A 21,234-nucleotide genomic window follows, 5' to 3' on the forward strand; every position below is an offset into this window, starting at 1 on the left:
AAAAGAGTGAATTTTAGAGTACATGAATTATATCTTAATAAAGTTATCATTAAAATAAGAGACCACTGAATTCCTCAAAAGATTTTACTTGTAAAAGCAGTGAGGTAAATTATTTTCAAAAGAAATCAAAATACAGAAAATTGTATTAATGAAGAATCCATTCAATATGCACAAAACTAAAGTAACTTATCTAACCTTAAGATCTCACATGGAATAAGAAAAGGCCATCAGCCTAAGAATAAATGCGATAAACCTGGAGTGGAGACTACACCTTATGCTGAACTGTTTTTTATTTGTTTGGTGATGATATTGTATTCCATGCTTATTCTTTTATTTTCTTTTGCTATTTACTTGAATCATTAAAAATCTATCCCCCACCAAGGTGCCTGGCTGGCTTATTTGCTAGAGCAAGCCACTCTTGATTTCAGGGTTGTGAGTTCAAGTCCCACAATGGCCGCTGAGCTTACAAAAACACAAAACCAACCAACCAAACAAAAACTAACTCATCAGTCTCTACCAAAGCCTGTTCCTCTTCTGATAACCTCTGCTCATGAAGCATTAATTCTACTCAACTATCCAGCACTGGACAGCGTGGTAAATCATCTCTGACCTACCTCTCTCATTCATCATCCTCACATTCTCTCACAGAGTTACATGATTTTCTACCTTAGTCATTCCGAGCAGTCTCCTCCTTCCTATTCTCTCTGATGCTGTTGTAGTTTTGAGCCACCTTGGCATTTCTATCAATCACTTGGTATGTAATTCATGCTCTCCTCTACAGTTACCTATTTTACATAAATGCCTCTCTTCAACTAATTATAAGCCCAATGCAAAGAAGCAGTTTTCTTATACCTTGGAATAGTAAGCATTTGCCCACATTCAGTAAATACATGTTGAAGGAATAACCCAAGATCACCTGCTTGGGGTGGTGGGGGGAGTTGGGAGTCAGAGATCTGGATTAGAATCCTAGCTCTCACACTAAGTAGTTGGACAAATTAAGTTAAACTCTCTGAATCTGGATTAAAAGGTATATACAGAGCTCAAAGAAGAAAATCTACATGAAGTGCCTAGCACATAATGTTCAGTAAAAAGCAACTAAAAGGGCACCTGGCTGGCTCAGTTGACAGAACATATAACTCTTTGATCTCAGGGTCATGAGTTCAAGCCCCAGGCTGGGTATGGAGCCTACTTTAAAAAATAAAAAGGAGGGGCACCTGGGTGGCTCAGTCCATTAAGCATCTGCCTTCGGCTTAGGTCGTGATCCCATAGTCCTGGGATCAAGCCCCAAATTGGGCTCCCTGCTCGGTGGAGAGCCTGTTTCTCCCTCTCCCTCTGCCTGCCACTCCGCCTACCTGTGCTCGCTCTCTCTGTCAAATAAATAAATAAAATCTTTAACAAAATAAAAGAAAATGAAAAGGAAGCTATAGACTGAGTACTAAAATGTTTAGTGTTTATAGTTTGGATACTAAAATGATTACCTTAAAAGGAGCTTTTTTTACACATTCTTTCAGTGTTTATTCCAGATTTTTATATGGTTCTTACAGATAAAACAAAGCCCTCTGAAAGCCCAGAAGTTTGTTTTCTTAGTGAATGTCACATGTATTATTACCAAACTCAAAGCACATGATTAAGGAAACAGGAATTAGATAGATAAAAAATAGAGTCTAAATCTGTTGGTTGATATTTGAATTCCATATTCTTTATGTTGATTCCTCTCTCAGTTGAACAGTTATTTTTCTAAAACACAATGTGCATTTTTCTGTATTTCTCCTACTAAAATATGTCAAAGAAAATTTAGAAGGGCAAGGACAGAAGTAAATGACTCATCCAAGGCTCACAACTCAAAGGCATATAGGAGCCTGGCAAATTATATAAATGAATAAAATGTGTCAGGTTTAAAGAAAAGTACTGAGGACCACAAGTGCACAGCCATCTCAAGTAGGCAGCCACTGTTTACTTCCCGTGGAAGCAGCATATAAAAACACTAGCCCACTGCTGCCAGATCTTCAATGCTCATTCGGGTATGAAATCTCATTTTTAGGTATCAGCAACTTATTTGTGGAGAAAGGGGAGGAAGGAAAGGGGAGAGAGAAAAGCCACTGGGTATGCCAAACAAAACACACCTTCAACTCAAATCTGGCCCAAGAGAACCACCAGTTTGAAATCTCTGAGTGCCAACCTCATAACAATTTTAATATCTAGACTGAAAGATCTATGGTACACAGATTATACTTGTCTTCTTCATCATACATGCCCAACTCCTAGGACATGTAAGTGCTTTTTATTGTCAAATGAATATGTTTCTGTATGTGCTTTCAGATGCATGTCCATGCTATTCCTTTTGCCTAAAACATCCAGTCTCATTTTATCTATCTGAGTAAGTCCTAGTTACCCTTCAAAATGCACCTTAGATGTCTCTCCCCTAATCCTGGAGAATGACTTTCCTGGTGTGTTTACTTTGTATTCCCTGGTATGTTCATTATGCCCTCCCTCAAATTTAAAACACACCCCAGAAATTGGAAGGGGAGGTGAACAATGAGAGACTATGGACTCTGAAAAACAATCTGAAGGGTTTGAAGAGGTGGGGGGGTGGGAGGTTGGGGGAACCAGGTGGTGGGTATTAGAGAGGGCACGGACTGCATGGAGCACTGGGTGTGGTACAAAAACAATGAATACTGTTATGCTGAAAATAAATTTTAAAAAATGATAAAAAATAAATAAAAAATAAAACACACCCCAATTACAACTCAACACATTACAGTTATTTGATTAGGTATTTGTCTCATACTCTGTTGCCACAAATCTAGAAGTTCAAGAAAACAGCAAAACTTTTTCACCTTAGAAATTCCCAGCACCATGCACAGCTCCTGATATATACAAGGCAAACACAGACTGACTAGCTTTTTTATTCTGTGGCATTTCCTTGCAACAAATTTTAAAGACTATAAATACTTTTGTTGTTGAATTCATTTCTGATACTACTTTCCAAAAGATTTATGCTAATTTAAAATGTAATTACAATGTTTGACTGTAACTATCTCACCACACTCAGATGTTACCATCCCTAAAACTTAAGCTATATGGGGGCCTAAAGCTTTAATTGCACATTTCTTTGAAAACTGATAAAACTGTCTTCACTTGGCACCTGAGTGGCTCAGTTGGTTGAGCGACTGCCTACAACTCAGGTCATGATCCCAGGGTCCTAGAATCAAGTCCCATATCCCCTGCTCTGCAGGGAACCTGCTTCTCCATCTCTCTCTGCCTGCCACTGCCCCTGCCTGTGCTCACTCTTTCTGTGTCAAATAAATAAATAAAATCTTTAAAAAAAAAAAATCCTCACTTCCTCAAACACCACATTCTTTCTTGATTTTATGCCTGTTCTACTCCTATGACAAGTGCCTAAAACATAAAGTTCCCTGCATAAAAAATAACGCCAACAGGGACATATAGATGTTTTCCTACACTAAACAGCTCTAGATAATAATTTTTTAAGAGTGATATGCAATGACAGAGTTGGCTCAGTAGGTCAAGCGTCTGACTTCAGCTCAGGTCATGATCTCGGTATCCTGGGATCCAGCTCAGAATCAGGCTCATCAGGCTCCCCACTCAGTGGAGAGTCTGCTTCTCCCTCTCATTCTGCCCCTCCCATTCCCCAATTTGTGCTCTCTGTCTCTCTCAAATAAAATCTAAAAAAAAAAAAGAGTGGTATGCAATGATACACAAAAGTACTAGAATGGTATAAATAAATTTGTGAGTTCTGATTAAAACTCTAGCAGTATGATAGGGCAAGTCAGTATGTCTTTCAATTCTCTCTGTAAAATGGAAACAAACTCTTGCCTTGCCAACTTTACAGATTCTCTATGGTAAACAAATTGCAACACTGTATGAAAAGTAATCTGGGAACCATAATTGACCAATTCAACAAATACTGTATCTACTAGTATGCACAAAGCATTCCAGAGACAATAACCAAGTAGCACATAATCAGAAAGTGGTTCTCAACTCTATCAGACAAACATCCCATTTTTGTAAAAAATAATTTATACTACCCCCTCTTAGCCATCCTGAAACAAAGTTCTAACATATGTACATATATTTTTTAAATTTAACAATGCCTTAATTGTAACATAAAGGAGAAAAAGATTAATATATAATAAAGTGTGCTTTTCAATAAAAATGCCCAGGCATGGGGCACCTGGGTGGCTCAGTCAGTTAAGTGTCCAACTCTTGATCTCAGCTCGTGTCTTAATCTCGGGGTCATGAATTCAAGCCCTACATTGGAGCATACTTAAAAAAAATTGTTCAGGCATGACATGTGCACTTAGTGTAGAATCATCGTAATTATGACAGCTTAATTATGACAAATTCAGACCTTCCAAGACAGGTGTGTTGTTCTGGCAACTCAAATAGCACAATAGCACTGCAGATGGTGACATGGATTTCCCCAAACACTGAATTCTTAACAAAATTCCAAATAACTTCAATTTAAGACAAAGAAATAAGAGAAACTTAATTCCTGAAAAAATGAGTATATATTAAGATGGGAGTTAGGGGCACCTGTGTGGCTCGGTTGGGTGTTTGCCTTCAGCTCAGGTCATAATCCTTGGGTCTGGAGACAGAGCCCCACATGAGGCTCCCTGCTTAGCGGGGAGTCTGCTTCTCCCTCTCACTCTGCCCTTGCCCCTGCTTGTGGTCTCTTTCTCAAATAAATGGATAAAATCTTTATTTTAAAAAAAAAAAAAAGATGGAGTTGGATAATTAATTACATATTAACCTTCTACATGAATTTCTGGGGCATGTGAAAGTATTATGGGATGCATGGTAATTCTTCACAGTTCCTCACATCATAGGATGGAATCCCTTGTCCCCCATCTACCAATCCTTCTCTAATTTCCACAACATCCCTTACAGTAAAGTACTTACTCCATTGAGAACCACCAATCTAGAAGATCCAAACCTACTACTATACTAAGTAAGAAATGAGAATAGAGGTGGCTATTAAATTGATTTGGGACTATAAATAAGAAAGGATGGGAAGTCCAGAGATAAGATAAGTCTTACCATGGTTTAGCAATAAGGCTAGGCTATGCTACATTGCAGCAACAACCAAACACAAAAATATCAGTAGCTTAAAACAAAGATTTCCTGCATAAGCTAAACTATCAGTCCGTCACAGATAAACGGATCACTGCTCACTATCATCTTTCAAGAATTAGGCTAAGGCTCCATCACTACTTATGTCCTCAAATGGCTGGGGGAAAGACAGGATAACTCATGCACTGTCTCTTAAAGTCTCTCTTCTGCTCACATTTGATTGGCCAACATCATAAGGCCATGCCAGTGGTTCTCAACCATGAATACTCTGTCCCTCAGGGGACTTTAGCGATATCTGAAGACATTTTTGCTTGTCACAACTGGATGGGGAGGTGGGAAGCAGAGAACTACTGGTATCAAGTAGTAAAGGCCAGAGCTGCTTCTAAACATCCTGCAACGCACAGGACCACACCCTGTGACAAAAATTTAGTCAGCCCAAAATGTCAGTAGTGCCGAAACTGGGATATCCTGAGCTATGCTTAAATTAATGTGGGGAAGGAAGACAGAGAAGTGCAGAGAGCCAAAAGAATACTGGTGGAGGGGCGCCTGGGTGGCTCAGTGGGTTAAAGCCTCTGCCTTCAGCTCAGGTCATGATCCAGGGGTCCTGGGATTGAGCCCCGCATCAGGCAGACTCTCTCTTCAGCAGGGAGCCTGCTTCCCCTCCTCTCTCTCTGCCTGCCTCTCTGCCTACTTGTGATCTCTGTCAAATAAGTAAATAAAATTAAAAAAAAAAAGAATACTGGTGGAATAATACTAGTAACTACCATATGTGAATAAGAATTTGCCAGGCTGAAGGAAAATCAGGAAAAGCAGAGGGATAAGAGTGCAGATTTTCTCTAGAGTAGGTTCATCACAGGAAAAAGGAAGGAAAAGTGGCATTAGATTTGCATTAGAAAGAAAACTGTAATTGAAAGCATGGAGAATAACTTTGGAAAGGGAAACAAAACTAGTTAGGCAACAGTGATTAGAAAAGTGATAGGCTCTAGATGAGGGATATGGGCAATAGAAACAAAGGGGGAATCAATATCTCTAAGTAGAACAGACTAGGTTTTTTTTAATCAACTAAGCATAAGAGGTGAAAAGAAGGGACAAAGAGGACCTATTCCACAGTTAACTGAATGATGAAGAAAGAATAAAAGATTTTATTTTTTTTAATCTTTAAAGATTTTTATTTATTTATTTGACAGAGAGATCACAAGTAGGCAGAGAGGCAGGCAGAGAGAGAGAGGGAAGCAGGCTCCCCGCTGAGCAGAGAACCCAATGCAGGGCTCGATCCCAGGACCCTGAGATCATGACCTGAGCTGAAAGCAGAGGCCTAACCCACCGAGCCACCCAGGCACCCCAAGAATAGAAGATTTTAAAGGGTTAAGTAACATATTCAGTTTTAAATACACCTTGAGTTTGACGAGCTCAGTAGAAAAGTTAAGCCTGGGGGTTGCTAGGGGGAGGGGGGTAGGGAGAGGGTGGTTGGGTTATGGACATTGGGGAGGGTATGTGCTATGGTGAGTGCTGTGAAGTGTGTAAACCTGGTGATTCACAGACCTGTACCACTGGGGCTAATAATACATTATATGTTAATAAAAAATTTTTAAAAAAGAAAAGTTAAGCCTATTCAAAGTCTCTAAAATACATATATTATGTAAACATAGAACAAACCATCCTATGGTGACAGGGGTAATAGAAGGTAAAAAGTTAGCAAAAGGACAGAGGTTCATACTTTTATCTGTCTACCTATTGTGTGTTTTGTCTCTAGCCTTGCTATTAATCATAAGCTATTGCCTACTAATCACAGCTCTAAAAGGCATTCCATGGACTACAAAGCCAGATAACCAGGCTAATTAAGATACTCCCTAAATTGGGGGCGCCTGGGTGGCATAATTGGTTAAGCTTCCAACTCCTGGTTTCGACTCAGGTTGTGACCTCAGGACTGAGATCAAGCCCTACCTAGGGCTCTGCACTCAGCAAGGAGTCTCCCTCTCCCTCTGCTCCTCCCCTCTGTATGCGCAGGTGCTATCACTCATAAATAAATAAATAAACAAACTCTCTAAAATCAAAAAAGTTGAGGGGCGCCTGGGTGTCTCAGTGGGTTAAAGCCTCTGCCTTCGGCTCAGGTCATGATCCCAGGGTCCTGGGATCGAGCCCCACATCGGGCTCTCTGCTCAGCAGGGAACCTGCTTCCTCCTCTCTCTCTCTCTCTGCCTGTCTCGCTGCCTACCTGTGATCTCTATCTGTCAAATAAATAAATAAAATCTTTTTAAAAAAATAAAATAAAAATAAAATAAAATCAAAAAAGTTGAGTGCTTGGCCTGAGACGTTTTTACGGGAATTCATAAACTTTAGTTAAAGAACATTGACTTTTGGGACGCCTGGGTGGCTCAGTGGGTTAAATCCTCTGCTTTTGACTCAGGTCATGATCCCAGGGTCCTGGGATGGAGCTCCGCATCAGGCTCTCTGCTCAGCAGGGAGCCTGCTTCCCTTCCTCTCTCTCTGCCTGCCTCTCTGCCTACTTGTGATCTTTGTCTGTCAAATAAATAAATAAAATCTTAAAAAAAAAAAAAAGAATGTTGACTTTATTTCTCAGATGTCTGTTTACTTTTGAATTACTGGCAGTATTATATATGTAAAACAAAATATACAAGTATATTTTCTAGAAGTTATAGGTATTTTGGTCAATGCAATAGACTAAATATGGGACTATGAGATAAATGCTTACGTTTAACATGGAAAAAAAAAAAAAAAACCTGGCCCAGTGAAATATCATCAGAAAGAAATTCTCAGTATAGGCAGTCTAGGCTTATAAGCAGAAAACAAAATGGGCAGGCTCAGTTCAACTGCCTAAACCAGAAGTTATAGCCTAGATTCTAAACAGAGGGAGGTCTGAAAATTGGGTTTCCTTAAACTGAGAGTAACTGGAGAAGCACTCCCAAGAGTACAAAGGATTATGTACATATGTATTAATGATTATAAAATCTGAGATGCGAATGATACAATCAAACAGACAGAATGTTTTTTGTTACAACTCTTAAGATGAACTGCAAGAGACAAATTTAGAAATGTGCTTCTTGTACACCCATAGGTCTTGGGTAAATGTGATATTGGTATACCAGGCTTCAGCTTTAAAAATCTTATTTAAGGGGCGCCTGGGTGGCTCAGTGGGTTAAGCCTCTGCATTCGGCTCAGGTCATGATCTCAGAGTCCTGGGATCGAGCCCCGCATCGGGCTCTCTGCTCAGCAGGGAGCCTGCTTCCTCCTCTCTCTGCCTGCCTCTCTGCCTGCTTGTGATCTCTCTGTCAAATAAATAAAATCTTAAAAAAAATAAAATAAAATAAAAATCTTATTTAAACATTAACTTTGTAACTAGACTTTCTCTGGGGATAATTTTGTAATGTATAAAAATATCAAATTACCATGATGTACACCTGAAACTCACAGGGTATTGTATGTCAGTTATACCTCAATCCAAAAAAAAAAAAAAAAAAAGGAAAGGAAAGAAAAGAAAAAAGTCTGATGGGGTGCCTATGTGGCTCAGCTGGTTAAGCATCTGCCTTTGGCTCAGGTCATGATACCAGGGACCTGGGATCAAGCTCACACATGGGGCTCCCTGCTCAGCAGGGAGTCTGCTTCTCCCTCTCCCTCTGCCTGCAGCTCTCCCTGCTTGTGCATGCACCCCCTCTCTCTCTGTATCAAATAGATAAATAAAATCTTACCAAAAAAAAAAAAAAAAAAGCAAAGCCAAAACAAAGAGTCCTGATGATACCGGCTGGTTGTGACCAAGATCCAGCACTCTGAGGCCAGCTCTATTTTCAGACCAAGACAATAAATTCCCCTTTTGACAAGTCTGACTGCTACATGTTTCCCAGTACATAATTACTAAACAAAAATTAAATTAAAATTCTCAGAAATAACAATGATATAATACAAACCACATAAAAATTGGAACCAATCAGTAATCTAGTCAGTAATACAGGTAATTAGTTACTTTAAAATAGCAGTTGTCACTCTCTGGTCTCAGGTTCCCTTATTTACATTCCTAATTACTGAGATTCCAAATAGCTTTTGTTTATGGTCTAAAACTAAAAGGTATTTAAAAATGTATTTTATCAAATTAATTTAAAATAATAAGAAATCCGATATCTGTTAATATAATTAATGTTTTATGAAAAAATAACTACTTTCCAAAACAGACAAAAATATTAATATTCAGAGTTACACTGTTTTCCATTTTTGCTAATTTCTTTAATGTCTAACTTAAAAGAAGACATATGAATTCTCATATTTGTTTCTGGATTCAATCTGTTCGGATATATTATTTCAGTTAAAGTACATGAAGAAAATGTGCCTCACATACATACATACTTGGAAAAGAGAGAAGTATTTTAGTGGCCTTTTTAGATAATCATGGTTATTCATCTTTTTTTTTTTTTTAAGATTTTATTTATTTATTTGACAGAGAGAAATCACAAGTAAGCAGAGAGGCAGGCAGAGAGAGAGGAGGAAGCAGGCTCCCTGCTGAGCAGAAAGCCCAATGTGGGGCTAGAACCCAGGACCTGGGATCATGACCTGAGCCGAAGGCAGCGGCTTAACCCACTGAGCCACCCAGGCGCCCGGTTATTCATCTTTTATTCAACACAAAAATGCAACAAATGGCAATCCTTAAAGGTTAGCTACAATGTAGAATCTGAAACTGTATCAATGAACTTCTTGGCTCTGTTACATTAAGATCCATTGGTGTACATTGTACTTTGAATGGATCTCCTGCCCATGCATGATCTTGTAATATCATGCATTCGTCTCTGGAAAAAACTGGTTCTTTGGGGGTGCCTGGGTGGCTCAGTGGATTGAGCCTCTGCCTTTGGCTCAGGTCATGATCTCGGGGTCCTGGGATCGAGCCCCGTGTAGGGCTCTCTGCTCCGCGGGGAGCCTGCTTCTCCCTCTCTCTCTCTCTCTCTCTCTGCCTGCCTCTCTGCCTACTTGTGATCTCTCTCTCTGTAAATGAATAACGAAAATCTTAAAAAAAAAAAAAAAAAAAAAAAAAGAGTCTGCCTTCAGCTGAGGTCATAATCCCAGGGTGCTGGGATCAAGCCCCACATCTGGCTCCTTGCTCACTGGGGAGCCTGCTTCTCCCTCTACCTGTTTTTCCCCCTGCTTGTGATCTCTCTTTCTCTCTGTCAAATACATAAATAAAATCTTTAAAAAAAAAAAAAACTGGTTCAATGAATTATAAAGATCTTCCAAATGCTAACAACGTTTCCTTACACAATATATAATTTTTTTAAATTACATTCATTAATATCACCACCAATGTCATCAGAAAAGTCTTTAAGTATTACGCAGCTGGCCAGCCCATGTGGCAGACACAAATTTTCAAATCTGTAATTTTCACCTGAAAGATATTTTATCATTAGCAACAACTAGTTATTCTCCCTGAGTATCAGGCCCACTTCACTAATTTTCAAGAAAATACCTGACAAATATCCAAGTCTAAGAAACTACAATTCTTTTAAGTAAAAATAAGAGAGAGATTTCACTTTAAAAAGCAGCTAATCTGGGCACCTGGGTGGCTCAGTGGGTTAAAGCCTCTGCCTTCAGCTCAGGTCATGATCTCAGGGTCCTGGGATCGAGCCCCACATCTCGGGCTCTCTGCTCAGCGGGGAGCCTGCCTCCCCCTCTCTCTCTGCCTGCTTCTCTGACTCCTTGTGATCTCTGTCAAATAAATAAATAAAATCTTAAAAAAAAAAAAAAGCAGCTAATTTACCTTACAATTCAACCACACAAGTACTATTCCTAGAGATGAACCTTGTACTTGGATGTACACAAGAACTTTATGCACACTTCCATTTAATCGCACTGAGTATTAAAAAGATATGCACTCCATGGCAGAGATTTTAAAAATAAAACTTTTTACTGCTTCACCAGAGATACTCTAAAGTGAAACATTTTTTCAAACGCTTAACGTATTCTGGCTGTGAAGAACACAGTAAAGATTCATACAGTTTGATGCCATTGCCTTGATTCATGTGAAGATGCCAGCGGTTTATCACCTACCACTGCTTCTTCACCATCAGTGCACATGCCAACACAGAAAACAGCACGTAACATGTTTTATTATGTCAAAAACAATTTTGACTTCATGAATCTCCTAAAAGAATAGGGTCATGGGGACCCCAGGAGTCTGTGGACTACACTTTGGGAAACACTATTTTAAAAAACTGAAAATTAAGGTGAATTATAATAAACTGAAAAATACATGTCATAAAGCCTCTGAAACAAAGGAAACTATCAATTCATCTACCTTATTCTTTCAAAAGCGGTGTTTCAGAATCCCTGCAGGTTAGCCCAGCCCTACTAACTATAAATCAAGAGTGGGGCCCCAACCAAAAAGGACTCTAGGAGTTTGAGGGGCTGTCAGTTTTACAAAGCACTGATCTAGTTTATACTAGTCTACACATTTCACTTTACAAATTACTGAAACAAACTGCAGTATCATGAATATATGCAACCGATTAAAAAACTAATTGCACAGGAGTCATGTCATTTTTCTTTACTATTAACTAACTGCCTAATTTCAACATCTATACACATAAAATTCTTCCTTTAATTTTAGTGTGGCATATCTACGACACAGATGTACCTAGTGTGTTTACATACAATGATACCTGGTTCATCTTACTCCATTAAGTATTATTTCTGGTCATCCTTTCATCAGATGACTGAATTATTACAATGATAAGCATCTGTTGATATAAGCTCTAGAATTCACTAGCAAATACTACTGATAAATATCCTTAATTAAGTTTTACGTTTAGAAACACATTTTGACTTGAAAAGATCTGAATTCATCCACATTAAAATAAAGAAATCATACCTTACTACAAAAGACAAATATTCAGTAGCAGTGTTTAAAAAAAAAAAAAAAAAAGTAAAATTTCCAGTGCATCAATGACTGCAAAATAAAGCCTGTCACATATCAAAGCAAAGCAATAAGGACAAAATATCTAAAGCCTTTAAGATCAAGAAGTTTTTTTGTGTGTTTTTTTTTTAATTTATTTATTTGACAGAGAGAGATCACAAGTAGGCAGAGAGGCAGGCAGAGAGAGAGGAAGGGAAGCAGGCTCCCTGCTGAGCAGAGAGCCCGATGTCGGACTCGATCCCAGGAGATCATGACCGGAGCCGAAGGCAGTGGCTTAACCCACTGAGCCACCCAGGCGCCCCAAGAAGTTTTTTAATCATTTTTTAATCATACAGATTCCCATGCCTCCTCCACTCAATTCCCATTCTGAATCTGTATGTGTGTTGGAATTGAGCGTGGGAAGAGAAAAATAATTTTAAAAAAATATAGCTCTTCCAGAGATGAAGACGCATGTACTCCTCAACCAGCACTTAGGAACTACTAAGGTGATGTAAATGGAGAACTGAATATGCCCACCTTAGATGACGTCTACAGAAATGCTAACTAGTTGGGCTTGCTGAGCAACTGTCTCACAGCACACAACTTAACTCTTGACAGCAAAAGTGAAATGCAAACTTGCCTCTCAGGAACCAGTGAAGTGACCAGTTAACTGATGCCTAGAAAATGTACGGTTTCTCACCAGATTAACCCCCCTTGAATACGAAATTCCACTGGGAGTTTAGATGCTAATTTTGGCACCTAAACAAAGTCCTAAGTCTCTAAAAGGAGACCAAATAAACATTTTAGAGTACTTTAAGAAAAAGATCAACTTCCTATTTGGAATAGTAACGCTATACCAACTTCTTATCACGGGAAATACAAGTCCCTAAAACTTGCTACCAGACATTTCAAATGATTTGAAAAAAAATGAACAAAGAAGAGAAAAGAAGGGAAAGAGGGACAAATGAAGGGACAAATACTGATGCAAAATAAAAGGGACAATACCTTCAAGAGACCCATTTAGTTAGATGTGAGATGATTACACAGTACATATGCTCATCATTGTATTAAAGGATGGAAAACTGACACAAGTGAAACAGTTCAAAATATAAAGTTAGAGGACCCTAATAACTAAGCCACCTCCAACTCTAATCTTGCTGTACCCCAGGCCAATTGAATCAATTTTGGGAGGTGGGATCCAGCCACCAGTATTTTGCAAAGCTCCCCAGAAGATTTCAAAATGCATCTAAGGTTGAGAACCACTGTCCTAAACCTTGGGAGTAAAGAGGCAATAAAAAGATGAACCCCACACAGTTCCAAGTTCTCCAAAGCACAAACAATTCTCATTTCAAATAACACAGTTTTTGAGCTTAAATGTATTTGCAATTATCGACAACTTCAAATTAAGATGTTATAACAGATAGGGGCGCCTGGGTGGCTCAGTGGATTAAGTCTACACATTTCTGCCTTCGGCTCTGGTTATGATCTCAGGCTCCTGGGATGGAGCCCCCCTCCCCTGCACAGGGCTCTCTGCTCAGCAGGGAGCATGCTTCCTGCCCACCCACCCACCCCCACGCCCCTGCCTGCCTCTATGTCTACTTGTGATCTCTCTCTCTGTCAAATAAATAAAATCTTAAAAAAAAAAAAAAAAAAAAAAAAGATGTTAGACAATCTTTAAAACCAGTCTTTGGGATCTATCTGACCTATGATATAATTTGCAGTAGCAAATAATCCAGACTTAAAATTATAAGATTCTGACCACCTATCATCTTAGTTTTACATAAGTAAGCACTACCCTAGTTTCTATCCACTCGCATGGTTAAAACAAATTTTCCTGGATGCCAACCACACCACAAAATAATGTCAAGGTGACACAACCTAAAATACCTTGTTCCTGAGAAACTGGAATTCAGCCACACTTCCCATCACCAAAATTACACATTTCAAAATGAGAAAAAAAATCCAGAAATTCTAAATCGGACTCATTAGCAAGCAGATGTTTTATCATATTATGATGCAAACAGTATCATACTGAAAGTTGCTCAAATGAATATCTACACATATTAACTGTTTGAATTTTTAAAACAATAAAATCTTCATCAACTGTTGAGTAGAAAGCCCAAAATTTGATAATTTAACAAAATTATATCCTGTGTTATGGTTATCCAAGTCTTTTAACTTTGATTTAGCGTAGAAAATAATGAAATCAATGAAACTGTTCTAGTCATGTTAGTTTTACACATGATTAAGCATCACTTCAGTCAACCTCTAATCACTTACGCAAAGCAAAGATTTCTGCCTAACTACACAATCTTCTAGAAAAAAAGGAAATCAAAACATGTACAATGAGCACTGAAATGGTCAACTAAGATTTTAAAGACCCATTCACTCTAAAAATCACTAACGAAAACTGAAAAAAAGTTAGGCTTGAGCTAGAGGTGGACAATGTAGAACTAAGTTTAAACATAAGAAAAATAATGTACTCACCAAAATAGGCAAAATTTTAGATGAGACAAATCACACATTTTAAATGTAACGAACAAGGCAGATCCTGCAGGGTTAACTGCCCTAGTAGAGGCCTCAGCAATTTACAGCTCAATGAGAATAGTGTCTAATGATGTTACTTTAACACCAGTTCAATCAGGAAGAAACAAAACAACAACAACAACAACAAAAAAAAACCCCAGCTTCCAAGCCAGAGAGGTATAGTGTGACTGGGCAGCATAAATGAGTTTAATGCTTGCTCTTTAATTGGGGGGGGGGGGGGGGTGACACCTACAGGGGAATGCAGAAAAAATAATTCACACATAAAGAAACAGCTCAACTAAAATGCAGCTTAAGAAAGTGAAGCATACGTAGATTTTTAGAAATAAGATTTGCTGCTTCACAGTATAAGCAGAATTGCTTCAAGCAGCAAAGTCATCAGAAAGGCCAATGATCCATATAAAACATATTCTAAAAATTTCAAATTCACTTTCTCAGCCCAAATTTTCATTAAATCTGCAACTGATTTGCAGTTCTTTCCTAAGCTCAACATTTACAATGATGGCACTTAGCTAAACAGAGACGCTTCTACTTAGGCACTCCCACTTCAGAAACAAACAAAAAAAACTAAGATGTAATACCTCTTTAAAGCAACCTCACCCAAAAACCTGGAAAGCAAAGAAAAAGCCACTTCTATTAACAGAGTCACAAAATGGTTTATCAATTTTCTCTAGAAAGGCTTTTAGTTTTCATTCTAACAACTTAAACCTACATAATTCATTATCACCTTTAGACCTAAAAATACTGCAAATCCTAAATGCTTAGCCTGCCTGTATTACTCTGTTCTGTAACAAGTCCTTTTAATTTTAAGAAAACAAAATCGTCTAACTTATGAAACATTAGCAGAATATGTTTTAAAATGTTAATTATATCAATCATTTACAACTTGAAATGTCATATACTAAGCACATCAGAACTTTTCAAAAAGGAAAATAAGAAGTCCTTAGCAGAAAAAGAAAAGTTACACATTAGAACTTACTATGCTATATTTCAACTGAAATGTATTTAGTCTCTGTATAACAAGGCAAAGGCAATTTATGAAATCCACAATAAAATTTATCCCAATGCAATGTTCTAAATCTGATTACTCTTTGAAAATATGCATTTCTTTATTCTCTCTTAAGACGATATGGTCTCTTCCAACAAAAATACGGAACCTACTTTTTAAAAGCCACATAATCGAACTGTCATCAAGACTAAAAAGATGCTAATTCTGGCAAAAGTCAAAGGTTGTTAACAAAAATTAGCCAATATTACATGCCTTTAAAAAATTAATTCGGACTAATTAAAATGATTCCACATTGTTTTGTATTTATAATTCCGGAATAACCGGCAATTTCACCCTCAAGTGTGATGCAAAAATTAAAGGTATTAAGAAACTAAATTCAAAATAAATAATTAGAAATAAATATGTTCATTAAAAAAAATTTTACTGGGGTTTTCAAAGGGGAAAATAGCTATCTATCACCAACAGAGTTTTTTTTTAAAAACCTACGTATACCCGCAAAGAAATCTTTCTAGTTAACCACACACACCCATTTCTTTGAAAATCTTGCCTGAGAAATTACAACCCCAGTTTGGGGCATGTGATGGAGCCACCGCCCTACATCCTACACCAATTTCACGCTCAGTACTTGTAGTCCCAGCAATAAGATAAACTGTGTCTTTATTTTTTATTAGGGGTGGGGTGGGGTTGGGGTGGCGGTCAGTTAGGTGCTGAGGCTGCTTCCCGCATACCGCCATCACCCACAATACTCAAAAAGTAAACAAATCAAAGCCAGAAACAAAACCTGGAATGACACAACCATGAAGGGAAAGTAAAGGACAAAGAGAAAACCAAAATTTCCTTGAGAAAAGAAATGACGGCAGGCCATTTACAACTTTCATTTATACCCAAGGCGACACACTCCAGCCTCCCCAGCGCGCCGGGCTGGGGCGGACGGTGAAACTACTCAAGAACAACAAAGAGAAGCGGCGGCCGCGGCAGGAGTCCCGGTCCGAGTTCAACTTGATTCTGCCACACACCGCAAGGGGAGTTCGGGGCCGGAGGACCGAGCCCGGAGCCCGAGGGACGCGGGGACACGCGAGGCGCCGCGGCCCCGCCGGCCCGGCTCGTCATGGGGGCCGCTCTCGCTCTCCCGGCGCACCCGCCGGCCTCCCGCTTGCTCCCCGCCGCCGCCGCCGGGAGCCCGCCCCGGGGCGGGGGAGCCGCGGGCGGGGTGCGCGGGCCCGGCCAGGGGAAGGGGAGGGGACATGGCGCGTTACCTGGGCTCGGGCGATGGCGAGGAGTGTCCGCTCTCCCGCCGCCGCTCGTCCGCGGAGGCGCCGGGCCGGTCGCTCCCCCGGCGGACCGGAGCGCTCCTCGGCCCCCGCCCCGCCGAGTCCGGGCCAGGCCGCCCCTCCTCGGCGCCGCGCCGCTGCCTGCGCGGGCCGCCTCGAGCTCCCGGGCCGCCCCGCGGCGGGGTGCCTCTCTCGCGGGGCGCCCGGCTCCCCTCACCCGCTCCCGCCCCCTGAGCGGCTGTGGAGTTGAGGGGAGGGCGGAAAGGGCCTTCAGAGGAGAGCGGGCGGGCGCGAACGCGGGCTCCGCCAGCCGAGCCGCTCCGTTACCGCAGCGGCGACGACGACCAGGGCCGTGTTGTTGCTGCCAACTTGTCGAGAGGACACTGAGCATGCGCGCACGGAGACCACATCCGGGTAATTTCAGGGTTTGGCCCTTTTTTCCCCCCCGCAGCTTTCCTTTCTCCCTGCTGCCCCCGCCTCCCGCCCGGAGTGACGGGAGGGTCGCTCTGCGCCTGCGCCCGTGAGGCAGCACCAGTCGGCTGGCTTCCCAGAGTCCCGTTCTGGGCTCCGGACCTGGCTTAGGGCGCTGCCCCACAAAGGGCTGCTTGGAGGGAGTTCATCAGAAAAATTGGCATCCCTTTGCAGAAAAGTACTCAAGCAGCGCGAGAGAGCTCGGAGTAGAGTGGGCGTCCAGTAAGTGTTTATAAATAGCGATCAGCCGGCCCTTGTGTTTTGAGGACCTGCGGGCACAAAAATTAGACTTGGACAGCCAGCTCCGGGATGAAGGTGGTTGTAGCGGTTCACTTTGGAAAGAAACTGGCGACGACCGCACCTTCCGTTTCCACCAGCCCTGGATCACTAGATCCAAAAGTGTTTAAACTTGCCAAATCCCTTTTGGGCTTAAGGGATGCACAGGAGAGTCGAGGAATCACACATTTGAGAATCTGGTCAGGTATTAGGAAAAGTGAGTAGAAGAGATTTCGGTGGAACCTCAGAGTTGGACGGGACCTTCAAGGACCTACAACACACCTGTTAACTAGGTTACCTGTTGGGTAGGGAAAAGCATAAACTCTGCTTTTGAATTAATACTCTATTTGAAAGTTTTCCAAGATGCATGAATTTCTTTTATATTTAAAAAGTTTCAGAAAGCACATACTAATTATATAATTTTAAAATTTTTATTTTATTTTTTGCTACCACCTAGAAAATACTTCCATTCGGGGGTCACATGAAAACTAAATACTGGAGAGTTCTAAAATCATTTCTTAAGTCTCTTCACCCTCCTACCTTTCACACACAGTGTCCTACCCCTACCCTATTTCCATGCTGTCTTCCCTACCATCATATCCTGTGCTCTTACCTCTTCTGCTAGAAAGACTCTACAACTGTCATCTTCAATGGTCCTTACTCCTGGGGTTCAGGAAGACTTTCCAAGACTAGTTTTAAGGTAATTCATTTACAGATCCGCCCCTGCTATATATACTATTTAATAAAATTGTTCAGCTTGAGAAATCACCTGAGGACAGAGCATCCCCTTTCAAAACTGTCCCACCTGACAGAACAAATTAAAACTCTCACCCATTACTTAAGGTGCATCATCAACTCAAGATGTTTTTGGTTGTTGTGTTTTGTTTTGTTTTGTTTTGTTTTGTTTTGTTTTGTTTTGTTTTGTTTAAAGAGAGAGTGCTGGTAGGGAAGGAGCAGAGGGAGAGGAAGAAGGAGAATCCCAAGCAGACTCCGTGCTGAGAGCTGAGTCTGATGAGGAGCTCAAACCCACAACCCTGAGATCACAACCTGAGCCCAAATCAAGAGCCCAACACTCAACTGACGGAACACCCAGGCACCCCAACCCAAGATGTAAAACCTCCAGGGTAATTCAAAGGGACAATTCAGAACTTGGTGTTATGATGAGAAAGTGAATGACCTGAATGAATGGGTTATAAATTCTTTCCCAAGTCAGGCTGTTTCCATTTCTTTGCTATCAACATAATTGAAGGAAGGTCTAAGCAGGTGATTTGGTAATAGATTAACGTGTGGTTCCTGGGCAGTATACCTCAGAAGAAGTTAAAAGTAACATCGCTCTAGAGGCACCTGGGTGACTTGGTTGAGCAGCTGACTCTTGATCTCAGCTCAGGTCTTGATCTCAGGATCGTGAATTCAAGCCCCATTTTGGGTTCTGCACTGGATGTGTGTGGAGCTAATAGTAACATCGCTGTAACTAACCCTCTTCCATTCTCATCTGTGTTAATTATTACTGTATAACAATTTAACCACAAACTTAGCAGCTAGGGGAGCCTGGGTGGCGCAGTGGGTTAAAGCCTCTGCCTTCAGCTCAGGTCATGATCCCAGGGTCCTGGGATGGAGCCCCGCATTGGGCTCCCTGCTCAGCAGGGAGCCTGCTTCCCCTCTCTCTCTCTGCCTGCCTCTCTGCCTACTTGTGATCTCTGTCTGTCAATAAGAAAATAAAAAATCTTAAAAAAAAAAACAGAAAGAAAAAACTTAGCAGCTTAAAACAACACACATTTGTTAGTTCACAGTTTCTATGGGTCAGGAGTTTAAGCAGGGCTTAGCTGGGTCCTTTGCAAGATCACATAATGAAGCTTGGCTGGGAGAGAATGCACTTCCAAACTGTGCTTGGCAGCATTCAGTTACCTGCTGGCTGTAGGACTGAAGGCTTTGGCCCCTTGCTCACTGTCAGCTGAAGGTCCCTTCAGTTCTTTTTTTTTTTTTAAAGATTTTATTTATTTATTTGACAGATGGAGATCACAAATAGGCAGAGAAGCAGGCAGAGAGAGAGAGGAGGGAGCAGGCTCCCCGCTGAGCAGAGAGCCTGAGTGGGGCTTAATCCTAGGATCCTGGGATCAGGACCTGAGCCGAAGGCAGAGGCTTTAACCCACTGAGCCACCCAGGCACCCCCCTTCAGTTCTTTGTCATGTGGCGCTCTCTGTAGGGAAGCTTACAATATGGCAGCTTCCTTCTTCAAAGCCAGAAAGGGGGAGCGTCTCAGTGTAAGATGCTGGTAACAACCTTCTGTAATATAATCATGTATGCCTTGTCACATACATCATGTCAGCTTTGCCATACTCTGCTGGCCAGAAGCAAATCACAAGTCCCACTCTCACCTCACTTAAGGGAAGGAGACCACACAAGGGCATGACTGCCAGGAGGCAGGGATCACGTGGGGCCACACACATCACTAACCCATAGGTTAGTCCACTAACCCATCGATTTATTTATGCAAATAATAATCCCTGCAACCCAACCTCCTCAGAATTTCTCTTCAGGTTGTCTTCACTTTCTTGCTTAAGGGAAACCTGACTTTCCCCCCTGGAACAGTGAATCTCTTGCCACCCTCCCAAGTGGTGGCAACTTGGCCAACTCGGGCAACTCAACCATAAGCCTCTCAGACTGTACCTGGAAGTGGGGTAGGTGTCCTCCTTGCTCCTCAATAGATCATCCCCCTCTCACTACTAACGTGCAGGTTTAAATCTTGTTATCCAGGACCCCTCATCGTTGCTTCTATTTCCCTTCATTTTTTCACTATTTGCTCCCATCAGTCCTTCCAATACCACTTTGGTCTTAATTCTAGGTGCTTCTAATGTACATGTGGATGATCTTCCCAATACCCAGACCTCTCAGTTCTTTGACTTCTCCTCCAGAGATCTTGGCCTACCCTAACGCAACCACTCACTCCCATGGGCAGAATCTCAGAAGCCTTATCAAACTGCAATTTCATCATAATCACAATTTCAAACATCTTATACTCTGAATACCATCTCATTTCCAGATTTCCTTGTAGCAATTGTTCAAAGTACATATCCACTCTCTCCTGTACTTACCCAGCTTAAACCCCTGGCCAATTATTGTATCACTCCATTGCACACACCTTCAACCCCAGTACTTTCTTCTCCCTTTGCTCTGCATGCTTGGCAAAACCAGAATCCTGGTCAAGCCAGCTGTCCACCTACTCCACACCAGTACCCCTGCATCTGAAAGTGGCTAAAGAAAAACACAATCACACTAGTGAGTTTCACTTTAATTTCACCACTTTTAACCACCAGTGGGCCCTTAGTGCTGCTCCAGAATTCCACTTCCTTCCTCCATTCTTCTGGATTTCACACCTCTCTGTCCTCTAACCTACACTTCCTTCCCTTTCATCCTCATTTCTCAGTTAACAACCTTGCTTTCTTTTTCATTGAGAAGATTGAAGCAATGAAATGAAAATCTCACAGAATCCCACAATCTCATCTACCCGTACCCACATACCAACATCTTTAACCTCTTCTCCATCTTACCCCCCCATTATGTAGTTGAGTTTTCCATGCTCTTAGCCAAAGGCAGTCCCTCTGCTAAGGCACCGAATCCCAATCTTGGCTTGCCTAATCAAGATCATCAACATCACTCCAGCAATTACACCCCCCTTACTT

The 21,234-nt window shown here is 41.1% G+C and overlaps 1 protein-coding gene across 2 annotated transcripts in view; it reads right to left on the reverse strand.

The window, feature by feature from the left end:
• Positions 1 to 20,750, reverse strand: part of SMAD4 (SMAD family member 4) — a 60,689-nt gene extending 39,939 nt beyond the window's left edge. The window contains exon 1 of one of the 2 annotated variants that reach the window (XM_047698259.1): positions 20,647 to 20,750. The gene's annotated coding sequence lies outside the window, so the exon portion shown is untranslated. Of the gene's footprint in view, positions 1 to 16,792; positions 17,153 to 20,646 lie in introns of those variants that run through there. The other variant, XM_047698258.1, reaches the window with a different exon arrangement.
• Positions 20,751 to 21,234: the final 484 nt, after the last annotated feature.

Source organism: Lutra lutra, chromosome 12, assembly GCF_902655055.1.
Source record: "Lutra lutra chromosome 12, mLutLut1.2, whole genome shotgun sequence".
NCBI classification, from domain to species: Eukaryota; Metazoa; Chordata; class Mammalia; order Carnivora; family Mustelidae; genus Lutra; species Lutra lutra.